The 21422-nt window shown below is 36.2% G+C and overlaps 1 protein-coding gene across 21 annotated transcripts in view; it reads left to right on the top strand.

Annotated features, from left to right (window-relative positions):
• Window positions 1-10008: 10008 nt before the first annotated feature.
• The window catches only part of LOC128867859 (glutamate-gated chloride channel), a 155040-nt gene continuing 143626 nt past the window's right edge, over window positions 10009-21422 (top strand). For 19 of the 21 annotated variants that reach the window (XM_054109531.1, XM_054109499.1, XM_054109463.1 and 16 more), the window contains exons 1-2: window positions 10065-10779; window positions 18401-18879. The gene's annotated coding sequence lies outside the window, so the exon portion shown is untranslated. Of the gene's footprint in view, window positions 10780-11384; window positions 12218-18400; window positions 18880-21422 lie in introns of all 21 variants that reach the window. The other 2 variants (XM_054109430.1, XM_054109439.1) reach the window with 2 other exon arrangements.

Raw genomic sequence — 21422 nt, 5'->3', positions numbered from 1 at the left:
AGTTAAAGCAAAGCGTCGGGGTTAAAGACTTCAGGACGACCAGCACGCAGGGCATCCTCCACGTCGCAGTCGCCACTTCGGAATTTTAAAAACCACTTTTGCGCAGTCCTTACACTCACTAAATAAACACTGTTCACGGAGAGGATATAAACATTGTTTATTTCTGCAGCAGCAGTTGCTGCATTTTTACCACTTTTATAAAAGAAAAATACAAAATATGCCTCTTATACGCGTTCGAAGATTCCATTTTATTTTTTAACAACACGTGCTTCTATCCGCGATTAAAATCACTTGTTGAATGCACAATATATCAAAGAAAATATAAATAGTTCCGTTATATTCCGCGAATAATTTTTTGTATGCAGAAATCGTACAAAAGTGAAATTATGATTAAAATAGGCACGAACTTCTGGACTGACCTGATAAAAAGTGAAATGAGTTTTTAACCGAGAAAAAATGTAACTGAATACTTTTGTGAGGCACTGTATGTTGGTGGATGATATTTTTAGTGCAACAAAGTAATATTTTTTGGCATACATCTACATACTTTCCTACATTACAATACATATGAACATATAAACTTGTGTAAGTATGTGTCTATGGATATGTATTAGTATATGTATGTGTGTATATGTACAAGTATATATAAATGTATGTGTGTGTGTGTTGTGAAGTGTGTAATTTATGGAAATGAAAATTGCGTGCATAGCGAAATTTGCAGCTATGAAAACAAAAGCAGCAGTAAACAGCAATACAGCAACAACAACAATAGTAAAATGCGAAACAATAACAATCTGCAGAAATATCATAGAAGTAGCAATGGCAGTAATAGAAAATAGAAATACTGAGCATACACATATTCACACCTCCTTACTTACTTGTATACATACATACATACATAGATACATAAATAAATTTCCATGTGTCTATGGGTGTTTGCGGCTCTCGGTTTGAAGCACAGCCGCACAACAAAGCCATCGATGATGACAATGATTGTGGCGATGAATATGCCGATGATTGTTTTGCACAGCTGGATGTTTGTATGTATTGGTGTGGATAATAGATATGGATAGATGGTGCTGCTGCCGAGGATAATTGCTTTGTAAGGTGGCGAGTGATAAGCGTGGCAATGGTTGCTCTTGGCGGTCGTTATTTTATATACACACTTATATTTGTGTGTGTGTGCGCATGTTCGCATGTTGCTACAAAATGGTTGTTATTGGTGCTTGATTTCATTTTGGTTTTAATTTTATAGTTTTTATATTTTCGTAGAAAAATATTTGTCATTTGCGTGCAGAGAGAAATTCAAATTGTTGGTAATTTATTTTTACATATTTTATTAAAATTTATTAGTCGAAAGCGAATAACTGAAGAAGAATACTGCGAAAAAGTTTAAAATTGGTGCTTCAGTAAAATGAATGAGTCGATTTTTTTTAATTTATTTATTTGTTTAACTAAGTAATACAGTTACATTCTTACCAGCTGTGTACTTATAAGTAGGATCTACGAGCTTGTAGTTGACTTAGAGCCAAGTTGTTCCACGCCTTTGGAGATGACAGGTCGATATCTTTGATTACATTGAGTTCACTTTGTTTTGTTTTTGTTTTTTGTCAGGAGAGACTAGCAAGTGCAGCACTTAGACATTAATTAAGTCTGTGGGCAAAAAGTAAGGTGAATTTGGTTGTAAAATGAAAAATCTTTATTTATTCTTGTAAATCAATTTCATCCCTTTCAAAATAATCCCCTCTCGATGAAATACACTTGTGCCAACGATTTTTCCAATCCCCGAAACATGCCGAATAGTCCATTTCCGGTATAGCCATCAGCACCTTCTTCGATTCAGCTTTTACGAGTATCTCCTCAATCGACTCGAAACGCGTTCCCCGGAGTGGTCTCTTGAGTTTTGGGAATAGCCAGAAGTCACACGGAGCCAAATCAGGCGAATACGGTGGTTGCGGAACGATATGCGTGGAATTTTTGGCGAAATGGTCACGAAGAACGAGTGCAGTGTGAGACGGTGCATTATAGTGATGCAAAAACCAAGAGTTGTTGGGCCATAATTCTGCTCTTTTTAGACGAATTGCTTCCCGTAAACGACGTATAACGCTCAAATAATATTCCTTATTAACAGTTTGGCCAGGTGGAAGGAATTCATAGTGCACCACACCACGAAAATCGAAAAAAACTGTCATCATGACCTTTATTTTTGAACGACTTTGACGTGCTCTTTTCGATCTGGCCTCGCCTTTAGCACGATATTCGTTTGATTGGTCGGTTGTTTCAGGGTCGTAAGCATAAATCCAAGTCTCATCTCCCTGATAGTCTGAAAGCATTGTTTCACACACATCAACGCGACGACTTTTTTCCAAGAAATTGAGAGTTTTCGGTACCAAACGAGATTTGACTTTTCGTAGGCCCAAATGGTCTTTCAAAATGGTTTTCACAGATCCTTCTGATATTCCGATCATATCAGCAAGGTCTTTAACAGTCAACCGACGATTTTTGAGCACTAACTCCTTCACTTTATTGACGTGTTGGTCATCTGTTGACGTCGATGGTCGTCCGGAGCGCTCCAAGTCATCAACACGTTCTCGACCCTCTTTCAAGTTTTTGTACCACTTATAAACATTTTTCTGCGACATGGTCGAATCACCAAATGCCTTCTGCAACATGCTAAACGTTTCCGCAGCCGAAATTTCATTCCGCAAACAAAATTTGATGGCACTTCTCTGTTCAATCAAATCAGACATTGTAAAAATCGAAAAATGCACTTTACTGGGTAGTCTGATAAAGGTAGCTGTAAAACACAAACTAACTGACGCAGCACGTTCAAATTTTGACAAGAGTCAACTGACAGATGCCTGTTGACAGGAGCAGTATTTCCTTTTCAGTAAAGAGGTCACATGAAAGCATTTGTCCGCATTCAAACATAAAAAATCTTTCTCGCATCAAGAATAAACTCCGTCTATATCAGATGGCAATAAAACTGCATCTTCATTATTCGATATGGCGGAGTAAATTCGAAGATCGTCAGCATACAAGTGAAACTTCGAAAAGTCAAAGCATGAACTTATATGATTAATAAAAATTACAAAGAGAAGTGAGCCGAGAGAACTACCTTGAAAAACACCAGATGCTACCTGGAAAGGACGGGAAGTTGTGTTTTCTAGTGCACTTAAGCTGGTCCTGCCAGATAAATATGGTGCTATACAAGTTAGAAAGGCGAAATGGAGTCCGAAATTAGCTAATTTACCTAGCAAAATTTTATGAGAGATCCTATAAATAGCCTTCGAAAAGTCAGTCTATATGGCATCTACTTGATAGCCAGCCCATATATGTATATACAGGGCTACCGCGAAAGTCGTTCTAGCCGATGTTTCGTAATGTTGAACCACATTCTCAGCCTATTGAATTACATTATTCTTAGAATATAGGTAGGTAGGTAGGTAAGATGGCAAGATGGCAAGAGTACCCAAGGTACACTTCAAGTAGCACTTACGTGCTGTTTTGATACCATAATGTCGACCAAGACCTGTGAAAAGATTAAGAGAAAAAACAAAAAAACCGTGTACAGCCATCCAGTGCTGTTGATGTAGCGGAGGAGAGAAAAGGGATCTAGGCTGGAGAATTTCTTCAAGTCATCCCCAAAGGGCACGCTAAGGAATCTCAAGCGCCTAGCCGCCAGAGTCGGACATTTGCAGAGAAAGTGTTTCACAGTCTCTTTCTCTGCAGGATTCTTACAGCTTCTGCAATAGGGGTTGTACGGAATTCCAAGCTTCTGCGCATGAGTACCGATCACCCAGTGACCAGTGAACACCGCAATGAGTTTGGAAATTGACTGGCGGGGAATTCCCACCACCTTAAACGTTCTGTTTATATCGTATTGAGTCCATAGTATTTTCGAAATAGCACACGATGAGACAGATCTCCATCTGCCTTGCGCTTTTTCTAGAAAGAAATTGTGTAGTTTCCCATTGACGACGGCCAAGGGAACACCGAAGTCTGAGAAGGGGACAGCTGGAACCGGTTTTGTCGATCCCCTTCTGGCAAGTTCATCGGCAATTTCATTTCCCTCTATATTCCTGTGCCCAGGAACCCAGATAATGAAAATATTTCCTGCACGTTCGAGACGTTTGAGTTCCTCCTTACAGGAGTTCACTGGAAGAGAGTTGCAATACGGCGACGACAGGACCTTGAGCGCAGCTTGACTATCGGAAAAAATATAGAATTAGAATATAATATTATAACTTTTTGGTTAGCTAAAAAGTCCTGATAGTTTTTAAAATTATTTCCAAAATAATTTATATACAACATTTTTTGTAATGAGTTCATGTAGAAAATCCTTAATGAAAAATCGGTAATTCCGTAATAAATACATTAAAATAAGTCTTTTAACATATTTTTTATAACATATATTAACTTGCATATCAGTTAACAAAAAGAAAAATAAAAAAAGAATTTAAAAAAAAAAAAAAAAAAAAATAAAGTATCTCCAATCAAAAAAACAAAACAGTTTTTCTTTAGTTTTTCTAAATCTTCAAAATCAAATATCTCGACAACTACTAAGATTTGGACATCATATCTTACAATCGAATTAATGACCCAAATAAAACCGTCTTTAAGTATCTAGGACGACTTTCCGGTAACCCTGTATATGTATAGTACCGGTAAATTTTATAGTACTGCTAGTAATTTGAAGAGTGCCCGTTTTCGCTTTCCTTAATTTAATTTATTTTTTTAATTATTTTTTAATAGCAGATAAAGTTGAATACCACCCTATTATGCCTTAAATATAATAAATCTGTGTTTTGAAATACGCACAGTTTACCTACCGGGTCAAACCTGTCAAACTTTCTATTAATTTCACGATGATAGTTCCAATGAATATTTCAATAAATGACTTTGGTTTCAGTAGAATAGATTATATTATATTTGTGGAGATATTCAGTCAATAATACATTTGTAGCCGGATACAGGACAGTGGGAGAAACAGAGAGACAGTATAAATACTTCCGCGATTCATTGATGAATCTTAAGAGATCCGGAAGAGGAAGAGTATAAACTTTATTCATACTCAGTGCATCGCAAGCCAAAAGCCTAAGTCTGATTCTACAATAGAAAACGCCGGACAGTTACATAGAAAATGCCCTGCAGTGTCCTCATTCTCACGACAGGATAGGCATACTGCATCGCTAATGGTTCACTATGATGACATTAGCCATTTGCTGACCACAGGCGTTGTGCCCGCTGATTACACCCACCAGTACTATCCTATTAAGTTTTTGGAGAAAAATCGCTAGCTAACTGTTTGGTTCTTTCAGCACTTTGGTATCAAAAGAAAAAAAATCTATAGTATATCTCCATTTTGGTTATTGGTTATGATAAGATTCGCGTTTTATCAGACAGTATTTTATTTCTGTCATAAAAAAGCGCATCATCAAAAACCATCTGCCGTTCGGAGGTGGCATAAACTGTAGGTCCCACCATTTATGAAAAATATGAAGACGCACTCTACAAGTAGGAAGAGAAGCTCGGCCAAATAACCAGCAAAGAATGTGTGCACCAGTTAATATACATATATATATTATACATATATATATAATAGGACTATGAATAAGTTCGCGCGGTTTTACAACAGATGGCGTAACTTGATTATTATTCCATCGATCCACATTTCCAAACATTCATTGGAGAGCTACTGTCGTAAGGCACAAACGTCAGTATAAGTTTTTTATTTGAAGCGTAAACAACAATATTTTTACCACACTTGAAAATGTCGAATTTCGTGCCAAATAATGTGTTTTTGCGGGGAATTCTTCTTCATTAGTTTAATATGAAGAAAAAAGCAGCCGAAAGTCATCGTATCTTGGTGGAAGTTTATGGTGAGCATGCTCTATCTGAGCGAACGTGCCAGAAGTGGTTTGCACGCTTTAAAAGTGGTGATTTTGGCTTGGAAGACGAAGAACGCGAGGGTGCGCCGCCAAAGTTCATGGATACCGAATTGGAGGAATTGCTCGATCAAGATCCGGCTCAAACGCAAGAAGAGGTTGCAAAAACTTTGGGAGTTGATCAATCAACCATTTCCAAACGTTTAAAAGCCATGGGAATGATCCGAAAGGTAGGCCATTGGGTGCCGTATGAATTGAAGCCAAGAGACGTTGAACGCCGTTTTATGGCATGCGAACAACTGCTTCAACGGCACAAAAGAAAGGGTTTTTTGCATCGAATTGTGACTGGCGATGAAAAGTGGGTCCATTACGACAATCCAAAACGTCGGGCAACGTATGGATACCCTGGCCATGCTTCAACATCGACGTCGGCGCAGAATATTCATGGCCTGAAGGTTATGCTGTGTATCTGGTGGGACCAGCTGGGTGTTGTGTATTATGAGCTACTGAAACCGAATGAAACGATTACGGGGGATGTCTACCGACGACAATTGATGCGTTTGAGCCGAGCACTGCGAGAAAAACGGCCGCAATACGCCGATAGACACGACAAAGTTATTTTGCAACATGACAATGCTCGGCCACATGTTGCACAAGTGGTCAAAACATACTTAGAAACGCTCAAATGGGATGTCCTACCCCACCCGCCGTATAGTCCAGACCTTGCGCCATCCGATTACTATCTCTTCCGATCGATGCAACATGGCCTGGCTGACCAGCACTTCCGTAATTACGATGAAGTCAAAAAATGGATCGATTCGTGGATTGCGGCAAAACCGACCGAATTTTTCACAAAGGGAATCCGTGAATTGCCAGAAAGATGGGAAAAAGTAGTAGTAAGCGATGGACAATATTTTGAATATTAAATTTGTAACCATTTTACGTCAATAAAGTTTCAAATTTCGAAAAAAAACCGCACGAACTTATTCATAGTCCTATTATTACATTAAAAAAATTGTGCTAGTTTAAAAAGTTCACTTAAACTTTGAGCAAAACTAAAATAATTTTTCAATATTTTTTAATAAACTTTATTGAATAAATTTTAATCGATTGCTTTTGTTTCTGTTTCGGTTAGAGCCATCATTTACCCTGTACAAAAACATCTGAATTTTCTGCATTTTGTATGCATTTTGAATTCAACTTGACTTCGTTGAGAGAGCGTTGGAGAACCTGATTGATTGCCTCAGTGTTCGAAACCAAGGCTGCATGGTGTATATACAAAAATCTCCCAGCAGAGCTCTCTCGGCCTTTAATATGTCAATATATAGTACATCGGAATTTAAAGTTGGCCAGGCCGCGGCAAGGCAAAATGCGAAATGCCTCCAACTATACAGTAACAACTTTCTTGACCATCTATGCAAAGTGACTGGCCTTTAAATTTGATTATGAGTAGGCATTCGCTTAAAATATGACTTAATTGAGCTCCACTTAAGCATCGCTTTGTAGCAGATCATTTCATTAATGAAAATTTTCACTGCTAACTCACCAATTCTATTGTAGTAGTACTCAATATCTAATATCTAGTGTTAGTAAGTATGGTACAGTTCGAAACTGCTTGCTTAGCTTCCCAGGAATGAAATGACTATTTATTATTTCCAACCACTGCACATTCAAATGAATTTGCACTAACTAATATCACAATAATAATACCGGTAACATTTCCTAGCATAACAGCTTTAACGCTTTCAGATCCAGTTGTAAATGTATAAGTACTGTGAGGTATCGCTTGTGATTACAGCTTCCATTTAGATTTGCTTGGATAGACATGCAGGGTATTTGTTTAACCGTATGAGTGCGATTCGTCGATATAGCGACGATAACTAATTACTCCAAATTTGCGGCGCGTTGCTATAGCGACGATTGCATCACTGTGCATTTGGCGTTCGGCTAGGAACGTGTTGAATATTATTTTGCGATATTTATAAAAAATTTATGTCATATAAAAGTATAAATTAGTTGAGACCGTTAAAAACAATTTTTATTTTTCGTTCAATATCGATATTTTGAAAATAAATTGCGCAAATGTGTAGTATGTAGTGTAAAAGGATCTAAAAATCCAAAGCGTTCCCGGCTAATATGCAACATTTGCAAAAAAGGTGTGCATGGTACATGTGTGGGGAACCACAAATGTGCCAAAATTTGAATAATAATGCCGGAACTTGTTGTAAAAAAAAAAAAAAAAAAAAATTAAAAAAAAGTAAATAAGTTTTTCTTATAATCATAACTAATAGTTTAGTCTACAAAATAAAAATAAAATTATTGAAATATGTAATTTTTTGTGTTCTCTATGCTTATATTTGTAAAGCCATCATATTTCAGTTTTCTTAGACCAAATTTTGCTTCGCAATTTTCGTATGTATTAAAGAAAATCGCTTAGCACTCAAACGGTTAAATTAATATACGAGTAGTTAAAATAGCCAAACTCTAGGATGTGATAGTGTAAGTTTTATTGCTTAATATTTATAAATTTTCTAAAAAATAGCTATGAGAAATGTTCAAAGATAATGAAGGCTAAAGTTTGAAAAGAACATTTTAAATACCTAGTCGGCGGTATGTACAAAAAAAAAATATTTTTTAATTTCCAAGCAATTTTCTCCTTCCTGTGATACCCATCCAGTTCTTCTATTTCGAAAACCCTTTGACGGCAGTACAATAGACGGAAGACTCAGAAAGTCCTGAAAACTCCAAGCCATTCAATTTCCAAACACGTAGCTAGGTTTACCATTTAATCCCCATTGCTGAAGCTGTGGGGAAGGAGACTGTTGAGCATTTTCTCTGTTAAGGGACGCGTTTGACTGCTAGACGATTAAGATCATTGGGTGATCCCTTCTTCGACAGCCTAGGGCAGTGCGCCAACCTTAATCGCATCAATCTTGTCCACTACATGAATAGCTCCGGTTGGCTGTAGATATTTACGTGTTGGAGGTCTCATGTCTGGCCTCTTGGAGGCCCCATAATGTAATAGAAACGGCTACTTGGGAAGTAGAAAAAGTTATAAGAAAAAACTTTTTCCCCATTTTGGTATTTCACCGAGGTTCGAACCTACGTTCTCTCTGAATTCTGAATCGTAGTCACGCACCAACCCATTTGGCTATGGCGGCCACCTAATTTGTTTAAATAATTTTTTCAATTAATCTTACTTTTGACAGTTTAAACTGCTTTTAAAAAAGTTCTGATGTCAGCGAGAAAAACTAAAAATACAGTTCTACTATATTTGGTCCCAAGCATGCGAATGCATGGAAAGAAATTGTATTACTTATTGAATGCTAAATTATTCCTGTCTGATGTGTGCTGTTTTTGGAATTATCATAAATCTTAAACTAGCATAGATAGATATACCTGAGTGACCATGAAACCAAGTTATTAGATAGTATAGAAATAAAATCTGCACAACTACTGGCCTAGTAGAAATATTGAAACAAATTCCCCATGCATGATTTACAATAAGTTCCGCAAACGGTGAAATTAACACAAGCCATAACTCTTTGAAATCTGCCCTGCGACGTGGCGTATGCGCAACATTTTATATGCCGAAATGTTTGATGAACTTCAGTAAGAATAATTTTTCGTTTATAGACAACGAGCGGAGACATCAGTAAATTGATTTATAGGGGGAATTTAAAAAGCAAGAAATTTTAACTGAATTAGACTCAGCATCATATGTTTCAAAAATAAACTGCAGAAAATTGCAATAAAAATCAAAGCTTAAAAAAATTGCAAGAAATAATCAAAAACGAAGAGAAGCAAACACAATAAAGAACTACGAAATAAAGTGAAACAATATATTTGATATCGTTTTAGAGCGAAAGCATAAGTCTGCCCAAATAAAATTTGAGAGTAGAGAGTGGGCTCCAATGAGCGAAAGCTCTCTCTCTCTCTCTTTCTCTCTCTCTCGCTATGGGGATGCTGTGTGGCGTCACGCAGAGCGCCAGCAGCCGCCACCTAACTACCATCACATACATATTCACACACACACAAACACATGCGCATTTACTTTTACTTACAACTAAGCATAAATCTATGCAAACGTGCCTCAAATGCCTCCATGTTGTGCTCCGCGTGTGGCAAGCACACAGAGATCTGGCTGCGCCATCGATTTTCTCAGTCAGGTGGAGACAGTTGACGTGTACGGATGCTTAACGGTAAAAAGCGTAAACGCGTCATAGTGAAAAGTTGCAAGCAAAAAAGAAAAAAAAACAACAAGAAAAGAAAATCTATTCAACTTTTGCAAGCAGCTAACAAAAGAAACGAAAAGCAAAAGTAGTATAAGAAAAATTTAGGAATATTAAGTGTGAAAAATTATCAAATATTGCTATGTGAAAAAAGTTGCTTTATGCAGTGCAAAATGCTAAAATGAGCTAAAGTACATCAACGCGAAAGAAAATAATTTTCATACGCACACACGCACAATTTCACACACATATCAATATAAATTTGCAAATTGCGAGTGTACGGAAAAAAGCAGGAAAAAGGCGTTTCTATTCCAGCGACGGCAAAAGAAGTAGTTGAATAAAGACACACAAAAAAAAGAAGCCAGTTAACAAAAAGTGAACGTAAAAAATCAGCAAATAAAGTACCCAGTGAAAAAAGGGCAGCTACCAGTATTTTACTTGATTACCATACATACACGCGCACAAGTCAACTCACGTACATACACACAAGCTTACAAATGCGCACAAACGCCCAAAAACGTCTGTGAATATACGCAAAAACAAAAAATAAAACACAAAATAAAAAAAAACTACTTCAAAAAGTGAGCACCGCCAGCCTTTGAGCCAAGAATAGCAGCACAGAATTAGAAAATCGTATTTTTTATGAATATCACGAAAAGGTAGCACCCCAGCATTTTTGAAAACCAAAAATAAAACAACAAAAATATCATTAAAACATATTTATATAAAAATATTTAAAATAAAAGTTGGTAAAATATGTGAAAATGGTGTGCGTAAAGTGAAAAAACTTCCAAAACGGATGTGTAGTGGCCACCGGAGTCGTCTTCTTTTTCCTTCTTCTTGTTCTTCTTCTGCCTTTACTTCTTCTATCCGCTGCTTCTTGCGAGCTGCCGCTGCTACTAGTTTTATAGCTGTTGTAACTTCGTGTGCTTTAGTGGCTTTTCTTCTTCACCTACGAGTGCTTCCTCCTCGGCTATTTCATGATGCTGCTTCTGTTGCGCTGGCTGCTGTGGCATCTTCAGCTGCTTGTGGAAAATCAGCAGCAACAGCGACAGCAACGTCATCTACGTTTTTTTCTATACTTACTGCTGTTTTTGTTGTTGTTGTGCGCTGATTGCCTCGCCTTAGTTTCCATATCCTTGCAGTTGCTCTCATTTACTCTGCGCCTCCATTTGCTTACAAACTCTCTCTCCCTCTCTCTCTCCGTGTCTCTTGCTTTGATACGTAAAACATATTCACCACACCCTGATCCTGTTTCGTGCAGCTGGCGTTGTCATCAAAGCAGCTGTGTGCTGTGCTTCGAAAGCAACACACATATAAACATACGCACACATACATACATAAATGGGAGTGCACGTGTGTACGCCGATACATCGCAAAAACACGAGTGCAGGAATCAGGCTATCAGATTTGAGTTTCGGAAAAATGTAATGTTTGTAATAAAAACAATAACAATAACAACAACAATCAAATCGAATGACCAACAACTGTGAGCGAGAGTTGTGAGTTCGGTGTGCCATGTATGTGTGTTTACAAGTAGTGAAAAACAGACTCAGGAAAGGCTCAAAGTTAGGTATGCGTGTGGGTATTTGTTAGTGTTCCATAAATAATATATGTTGTTGTTGCCTTCACTGCTGATTTGCTTATTACCTTTTCTTGTTGTTATTGCCACAACGCGGTCATCCAGTGCACACATGAGTGTTCACACATACATAGGCATTGTATGATAACTGCCATGGCACTCTACTTTGGTTTGTTGCATATTTTTGTGCGCGCCACCCTACAACTGCCGAAGTACTGTTGAAGTGTTGAAGTGTAGTCGTGGTTCGTGAATGTTTCGCAGTTGCTTTCGACTTTAATACGCATCGTCTACTCGCTACGTAAAGTATTGTCGTGTTGATGTTACAGCAAAACTGGGATAAATTAAAATAAAAAAAAAAGATAATTCATTACTGGTGAAAATCTGTACTCGCAGTGCAAAGTTTGCTAAAGCCAAAAGTTCAAAAATTTCAACTGCAACTGTCGGCAGTTGTGTGTCAGTGTTGAGCTTAAAAAGTGAATAACTTTTGTGTATAAATACAACTACAATGATAAGAGGTACACATTTGAGGGAGCTAAAATAATTTTTCGAGAAGAAACCAACAAAATTTTGAAAATTTTGCTTAGCATTAAAATGATATGGCAAATGAAATCAGTGATTTGATTTAAATAAAATTGATTTGGAAAGAAACTTGTAAGCACAGATAGTATCACATTTATCATGCGTTTGTATGTTTGTATTCTGAATGTGTAGAGTATTTGCAGAAGTGATAATAATCAAAATATTTGCTTTGGCTTCGTAGAGTGCGCATTGAGTTACACACCTCGATGTTAAGAAGTGGTTCCACCGCTGCCTTAGACATTTTGATTCGTATGATCGTATTGCTTTTGGAAGATACAAATGAAAATTTCATGCGCTATTTCTAAATATATTTGCCAGATGTTCCTATTGTCTGATTGTCATTTAACAACTCATAAATTCGCTCGGACTTACGAAGGAATGAAAATATGAAAGGATAACCATTATTTTATGAAAAAGCAATGTATGAAAATATTGCTCATTCTACAAGAAATATCAGGCGAATCAAAGTTTTAAGCTAGGTACAAAACTTATAAAAAATCTAGAAATATTCACCAAAGACTCTGACTTTTTAATCAGTATTTAAAAGGAAACCTAGATACACAGTTTTTTAGCCCATCAAATTTTAGTAAAGTGTAATAATTGCAAGCTTGAGGGGGCTCAAAATTATAGTTGATATTTTGTTAGTTTTTTCCCTGATGGTATAGCGAATTTTTTCCATGTAACGTTAGAATCTTTTTCACTAGGCTCATACAAACTACTATTACGGGCACAATGCTATAATATCGAAGTGTATTAGTGATGCGGCAGCTTCTCAGGAGACAATGAAAAACTTCAGGGTGTATCTCTGCCATGAAAAAGCTTCTCATAAAATATCATCTACCGTTCGGCGGCGGTTTAAAATTTTGGAAAAATTTAGGTTCATTGTGTTTTTCGCATATTTAAAAAGATGAACGCTTTCATAATTTTGTGTTAAAATATGAGTTTAGGGAGTAATAGAACATAGACTGAAAGAGTTTAGGTTTAGTGAGGCTTTTGGCTCATTTGACCGACTTTTTTTAAACCATTTTTGTGTTTTTTCATGCTTGAAAATGTTACCGCTTCTGAAATTTGTGGAAAACCTTTAGGACGCCAATCCAAACACCGAATAAAGTGTATAGTGCCAATTATGTATACCTAAATATGTATATATCTATAAGCTGCTGCTGAGCTATAGTCCTACAAAAATCTTATAAAATTTAGTATTCCCAAGCCTCTCTTGTTTGAAGTAATTATATGACCACCTACCTTAACTAAGATTATGGATATAAGGCAAAGATTCAGCACGATTTTCATAAGTTTAGCACACATCTTCTTGACCTGCCAGCCGGTTTATGAGGCAGTTTCTTCCAGCCAAGATAGGATAGGAAGCCATTTGGTAACCTAGCAGTTAGCTATATTGGTTTAAGTGAGTTTAGCTACCGAGCCTTAACATACTACGACGATTACCTCGAGACTGATTATTGGTTGGAATTTTAACTGCAGACTGTCTGAAAGAATTCATTTGGGGATACTCTATATAACTCTATTCCCCTACTTAGGCAGTTTTTTTGCTGAACATTGAATGTACCATACAGTAGATTCTGTTTTTATGCGGTATATACGTTCCGCAAGAAACAGCACAAAAAAGCTACCAGTTCTATAGTAAAACTATAGATACGTTTCAAAAGTGCTAAGAACCCCATAAATTTGAAATAATGTAATAAAATCGCATAAAAAAGGGTACTAGTCCCATATTATAACTATAGATACGTTCTATAGACCGCATTGATCTGAAATAAAACGTCAGAATCGAAAAATAAATTTACATCGTCAGAAATAGAACCAGACTTTACCCGCATGTTGCGCATTCGTTTAGGATGGTGTAAAATGACTTCCGACACTTAAGGAAATGTACACGTCTGATCTGGATGGTGATGCAGGCGGTTCCATACTTGTAGGGTTAGCATTTTTCATGTAATGTGTGATGAGTTTTTGCTTAGTTGGTTTAGAATCTTGCTTATATGTACAATTCCCGATAGGTCGACATGCATTTTTTAATTTAAAAAAAAACCGCACTATTTCAAAACCGCATAAAAACAGAATATACTGTATACACTTTATATTTGGTGTGAAATCACTCATTTCCTGATATTTGTTTCAAGCGCACACCTGAATTGTCACCTCTACCTCTAGGTGTTTTTTTGGGATTTCTGGTTGTGTGTGCTGTTACAAGCCATTCTGTCCAATAGTTTGAAAAGAAACTTCGCTACATTCGGAAAACGTATCACGATTCGTATTCAACTTATTAAAACATGTTTTTCGTATTATGAATTAGGGAATGCCATTGGCTAGCCACCATTTTAGACTTAGTACCAAATTTTTATTTGAATTGGGCTCCGGTTGCATCTATTTGTCTCCGTAAGCCTTCCGTCTTCATGGTTTTACGGTAACAGTGCTGTATTAGATATTCAACCGTAAGCTTATCCGCCTGATACTTTTTGACTAACTGATGACTTTTAAAAATACCCAGCTGAGTAATTATTTTTAGCTGAATGTCTGTCGTACACTGAATGTGTAAGTTTAGCTGCCATATGAATAAAGTTCGAATTATATACAGAGTCCTCTCTCTTCAGCGGACACCCAAGTTACTGAACAATGAGTTGTTCGCTCATAAGAAAAGTATAAAAAATAGTTAATTATATCTTATGGAAGGGTTGCCTGTTGAAAAGGAAAAAATTCTAAAAAATTCGTTAGGATTTATGGTATGTCTGAAAAAATTGTCCGCTTAAGAGAGGTGTCTGCTTTGTCTAGCTTTTCTCTTTTCTATGGTGTTACCATAAATGTAAAACTGAGTATTCTCGTAATGCTCCTCTTCTTCGAGCCATACATGAATTGAACTCAATCTTAAGTTATATCCCACTGGATTATTCTGCTCTGACAAATGTATTTTTAATTGGGAAGTGAAACCATTTTGAGGCTCTTATGAAGCGCAGGATTGGTCTAATCCCCGCGCCAGATAGTTCTGTAAGAGAAAAAGTGTTTACCTAGACAATCTGCGCTGATTTTAGCTAAGGCTGGACAATTCAATTCAATTAATCTCTACAACTTCTACAATATTCATGGGAGAATACTCCTAGTCTCAAGGAATGCCTGCCAAAAAGCCAGTTGCTGCTGACATAAGCCACGAGCTTCGAGATATCTTCTCTTGAGAGGCTAAGCAATTGTTTCTTGTCTTTTTTTGTACCATGCGCGTAGATTTGAACCTACGTACTTGCGAATGATAGTCACGCACCAACCCCATCGGTTGCGGCAGCCGTGTTTGTACCTATAACCTGTTGGATTATTCATGTCAGTGCCACGCTGGTCTATCGAGAAAATTTAGGTGGTCTTGGTTGTCCTGTTAGCGAATTTACAATAAGAAAATGTTTGCTTGTATTTAATGTGTACCGAGTAATACCAGTTAGGGCTCTTTGAGAAGCTGTTGCACAATTCAAATTTCTGAGTCTCTGGGCTTTATAAAATCAGCAGTCATGTCTGGAATGAAGTGTGAAACGGTCCCTCCTATTCCAGTTTATCATTTGAAACATTTATTTCTATGGTAAAGCCAGTTCCTGTGAGTTTCTATATACTCCTATTTGGTAACTACAGTTAAAAGAGCCAAAAAGATGTTCAAACAAATGCTTTGCTGGGTCAACAATTTGTCTGATAAATATGTACACGTACACACATATACATATGTGAATCTTGTACTTAGTAAACAACGGGGCAACGAACTAGTAGGAGTTGCTTGGCAGTAGTTAGAAGATCTGAAAGAGCATTGAAATAAAACAAAGTAAGCAACGACCGTAAAAGGCCAGACGAATAACGAATTCAGAGAGAGATGCGAGTAAAAGCTAAGCCAAATCTAGGCAACTGTGTCGCCAGTTTCAAGTCGTTTTGTCAACACCAACGCCAACGCTCGCACTTTGTAGCTGTTGTTGTTGAGCATCTAAAATGGTTTGCGCTTTTAAGAAACGCTTTGCATATACACGTAGATATTTCTGTGTGCGTGTATGTGTGCCCACGACTTGGCACTTGGTCGCTACAACACACACCGCGACGGATGTGCGAGTAAATGACCGGAAACTGACATTATTTCAAAAACAAAGTGGATCAAGTTTTACTGTTGCCTTTCCACTTTATTTCTTATTTGCCCACTTCACTTCTGTTGCGCCTTTTTGCAAGAAACAAGGATGCAGAGTTAATAAATTATGAAATTTACGTGAAGTCCAAGAACAATTGAATTAAGCAACAAATTAAAGAAATGAAGAGACCTGAAAAAAGTATGCGAGTACAATTAACTAAAAGCAGTGGAATAATAAGAAAAGGAAGTAGAGGAAAATAAAATAAGAGCGCGCACAAAGCGAACTCAGATATTTGCGCACAACCAAATTAGTCCGAGTTCCTGCTGGTTTTTGAAGTGGCTGCTGGGTTGCCTTGATTGTAGAGTAAATTTAATGAATGTTAGGTTGTGGTCATCATAGTCGAGTGTGTTTGGTTGGAACTAACATTGGGTTTATCTCTAGTTCGATGCCTACTGGAGGCATGCAACATTAAATGATAGGCAAAATGTTTGTAATAGCCTTCGCTTCTTGGCTGGCAATGACAAATTTTCGTGTGCATTTCTGTCATAAGAAAGCTTCGCATAGAAAAAATCTGTCCTTTTTTTATCCGAAGGGGGAATCTTACATAGATACCGTCAAAATAGACGACATGCACGATGCATACTGATCGCTAAGGGTGCACCTCATTCGGGACAGTCAGTATTACTACTAAACTGGACTTGCGAAACAGTACACCTATGTACTAAACACTAACTCCGACCTCTGTAGCTTTAGTTTGCCCTGCGGTACCGCCATTTAAGCATTGCATCGCAGGGCCAAGCTAGCCATTATGGCTCGTCATTTATATTTCTGTCTCCGTCTACCCTCCATTACTTCTTTGCCTTCTTTCTTTACTGCGTTCCCATTCTTTTTTTCGCAGTTCCTGTAACGCATTTGCGGACCATTCTCTCATCTTGGTCCACACCAACTTCGACTGCAGCATGTGATCTACCATGTTGCTCGGGGTTATTCTTTCTTTTATGATTTCTTCAATGCACATTCTTTCAGATGCGTATCTCTGGCAGAAGAAGAAGACATGTTCCACGTTCTCACTACCGTTGCCGCGGAACGAGCAGTCTGCTGCGTCCTCGTGGCCGAGTCTTTGGAGATACTCTCTATAGCATCTATGCCCCATCAGGAACTGTGTCAGGTAGTTATCTGTGCCACCATGTCCTCTCTCAACCCAATCCTGCACGCCTCTGATATGTTTATGCGTCCATCTCCATTTTGTCGCTAGGTCCCATCGATTTTGCCACTCAATTATGCTCCGCCGACTTTCTTCTTTACGCTCTTCCGAAGTTAGTCGCCTGTTTAGGCTTTTGGCTTTGTCGTACACTCTACCCAGTTCAGGGGCCATTATATCTGGTGGCATGATACCCGATATGACACATACTGCTTCAAACGATACTGTCCTGAAAGCACAGGCAACTCTAAGGGCACTTAGTCTAAAAACTATTTCCGCCTAATTCGCTTATGTTTTCTGTAACAGGGCTTTACCCCATATGGGTGCTGCATACATGATTGTAGACTGGGTAACTTTAGCCAGGAGCGCTCTTCTAATCTGAGTGGGACCACCGATGTTGGCCATGATTCTTGACAGTGCCGCCGTCACCATGGCTACCTTTCCGCATGCTTTTTTAATGTGCTCCCTGAAGCTTAGTCGAGCATCGATCATTACACCCAAATATCTTAGTGCCGCTTGTGTTGTGACGTTAAACCCATCAATGTTTAGTGTGGTCGTTTCTTCCAGGGTGCAAGCATCAATTATTTATGTACCAACGATTAAATACTAGGAAACTCTTAAATATTACTACACGAAAAACATCAAAAAAGGGAACCTACGAAGGCTTTAAGCATTAAAAAACATTCTAATTAATATTTTTATTTTTTTTAAATTTGATACCTATAAAACAAGTTTGCTTGCCAAGCATTAACTTAAGTTTTCAGTGCTTATTACCTGATAATTGACAAATATTTTACATGAAACCATTTTGTTAGGCATCAATCGACCATTGCACAAATGACGCAAATAAATATTCTCAACTAAACAAAAATCAACACCCAAACAAATTTAATCAACTGTCCAAAGCCTGGCAAAGTGAAAATTAGACAAGCACAAAGCATTTAATTACCAATAAAAAACAAAATAATAAAAAAGATAATAACAAAAATCAACAAGAATTGCAAAAGAAAGCCATTCAGCCAAAGTCTTCGCCGAAATTTATTGGGACATTTGCGATATTCGGATTATATTCTAATAATGACTAAAATCGAAACGAACAAACAACGTCAATAATTCTAATTGACAACCGAAATCGACAGAAAGCAAGAAAATATTTCTACTAATTCAATACAAAAGCAAAATCGGTTCGAATGGCAATATGCAAGTATAAAGGGAGAAAGTGAGCGAGCGAGAGAGCGAGAAATTGTATAGTAACTGTGAAAGATATCTGCAGCGTCGAAAGCTTTTAATTAAGGTAAGTCTCAAATTGCCATAAAATATGAATTGTACTCGAGTGATATTTATTGGATTGCATCCCTTGGTAGTTACAAACACATGGGGAGAAATATGAGCCAAATGTACATGCACACATAAATACATACTTATACTTATATTGTATTTATATGTGTGCGAATGCAAGAATGCCTCCTACGCTTCTTTGTGGCCAAGCATCCGTATGTCTATGCATTAGCTTTTCATAAATTAACTGTATTATGACACTACATAACTAATAAGAGACATGCGATATGTTTGTATGTAAGAACTACAAAAATGCTGAATTGAAGGAGCAACGATATCCCTCGATAAGAAATCCCACTACCCAGATCTGTTAGCAGCGAGGCAGTAAATTACACTGCGCTAAATTTTTTTATTTTTTAATTCACACTTTTCAGGCGAGGAGCCCATTTTAAAGGTGTGAGAATTTTCTAGGATTTGAAAAAATTGGAGCATTTGTATTGAAGAGAGCTTGTGACCCCTCAGCTAAAAAAATTACCAAAAATCAACAATAGTTTGTAGGCACTTGAAACTTACACTTTAATACTAAATTGATTTTTACTAATAAATTATTTTATTCCTAAAATTTAATGGACTGCAAAACTGCATACCCAGAAATTTCTGAATATTCAGGAAATTCTAGAAATTTTTATTGAAAGTTGAAGGTTGTGATGAAGCTTTGAAAATTTTTCAAACATTTTGCACAAATTTTGAAACCTTAGGGGAGGTAAGCCAGGTTGCATGTCTAACACAAGACACTCGGTGGCTCTAATGCCTATTGTGATACCTGTATTTGGTTTCCATCACCTAACTAAGTTGCTTAAGCTAATTAGCTCTTTTTTAGAAGGTAACTCTAATTCGTCCAGTGAGGCATAAGGCAAATTTCCCAAGTTTTCACAGAAATAATTGCCAAGATATTAGGCACGACTTCTTTGAAACTGAGGACATTCACAGAGGAGTTTCTTCTTCATCTCCAAGGTTTGAAACTTTACACTGCACGGATTTTGTCATAGTATGAACTATATCTTTAGGGAGTTTATGAGAGGAAATCGTAAAAGTAAGTGGAGAACAAAAATAATTATATCAAAAATGGGGATAAAGATTAAGGTAAAACTGGTTCGATGTACAAAAAAAAAGTAGTTAATTTTAATTTAAATAAAATAATAAAAAAAAAATTTCAAGAAAAAATATGTATATTTAAACAAACATTTTTTTTTATTAGTTTTTTTAAATTTTTTAAAAATAAAAAAAGTTTTAGGAAAAAATTAATGTTTTTAAGGAAAATATTTTTAAGAAAAATATCACTTCTTCTGTATCAATGATCACATAAAAATTTTATAAGTCCAACAGCTTTGCAAACAGTAGGTTCATAAAAAAAGCAGTTCTACATAAAAGTTCACGCAAATTTTTAGTCCATTGGATCGAATATTATTATTAACAGAGATGTCACAATAATTTGAAAAATGCGTTTCCCGTACAAGGTTTTCAAGGTGTGTTCTTCTAGATAGGCACTACGCACAGATCGTATCAGGATTTAACATTGTTTTGGTAAACATTGTTTTTCTTAAAGAATGTCTGTTGAATTTTTTTTTTTTTTAATTTAAAACATTTTTTTAGAAAAAAAAATTAAAGAAAAAAACTTTTTTTAAATGTAAAAAAAAAAATTAAATAAAAAATTTTTTTTTTCAATATAAATGTTTTAAAACAAATTTGTTTTTAAAATTGATTATTAATATTTGATACCCTAAAAAATTTTTTTTTATTATTTTTTTTAATATTTTCTATCTAGACAATTTTTTTGACTTAAATTAAAATTTAAAACAATTAAAACATTCTTTGTGAGAAAGAAATGTAAAAAAAAAACTATTTAAATCTTTACATTTTATTTTTTTAAGTTCTTAAAGCATAAACAATATAATTTTTAAATTTTATTTAAATTAAAATTAATTTAATTATTTTGGTTTTAAAACCAGGATTATCTTAATCTTTATTTTTATTTTGACTTAATTATTTTGTTCATCTACCCCGTTTTTGTTTTGGAAATTGTAAAGAGCTTTTTACCGTAAAATCACATTTAAGAAGAAACGGATATGTGTAAAAATAATTGCATATGAGGTGGCACAAAATTAATCAGCGCTTTTAATAACTTTAGTATAGTGATTTGTTGACAAGTGTTGACAATTTATTGTTTTCTTATTTAGTTTTAACATTTTTTTAAGAAAATATATGTAGTTCTTTCTGCTACAAAAGCCATATGGCATCTGGCAAATCGTGAAGCCTTTTTCACGATTTTAAATATCAAAAAAAAAAAAAACAAAGCGATTAAAAATTTCACGACGTTTATTTGTTGAGCTCTTATTACTAAATTAAATATATGCATAAGCCAAGACGCCTATGGTATATTGGAAAGGTCCTGCTATTTCACCTGTTACAATATGAAGCTATGTGTATGATTTTCTGAAATAGTAAGAAAAAAATACAATGAGTTCGACAAAATTATGCTAAGCTGTAATTTATTGGGCA

The sequence above is a fragment of the Anastrepha ludens genome, chromosome 2, assembly GCF_028408465.1.
Source record: "Anastrepha ludens isolate Willacy chromosome 2, idAnaLude1.1, whole genome shotgun sequence".
In the NCBI taxonomy this organism is placed as follows: Eukaryota; Metazoa; Arthropoda; class Insecta; order Diptera; family Tephritidae; genus Anastrepha; species Anastrepha ludens.
The sequence above is the reverse complement of the archived record's forward strand: the minus strand, read 5'-3'. Positions and strand labels throughout refer to the sequence as shown.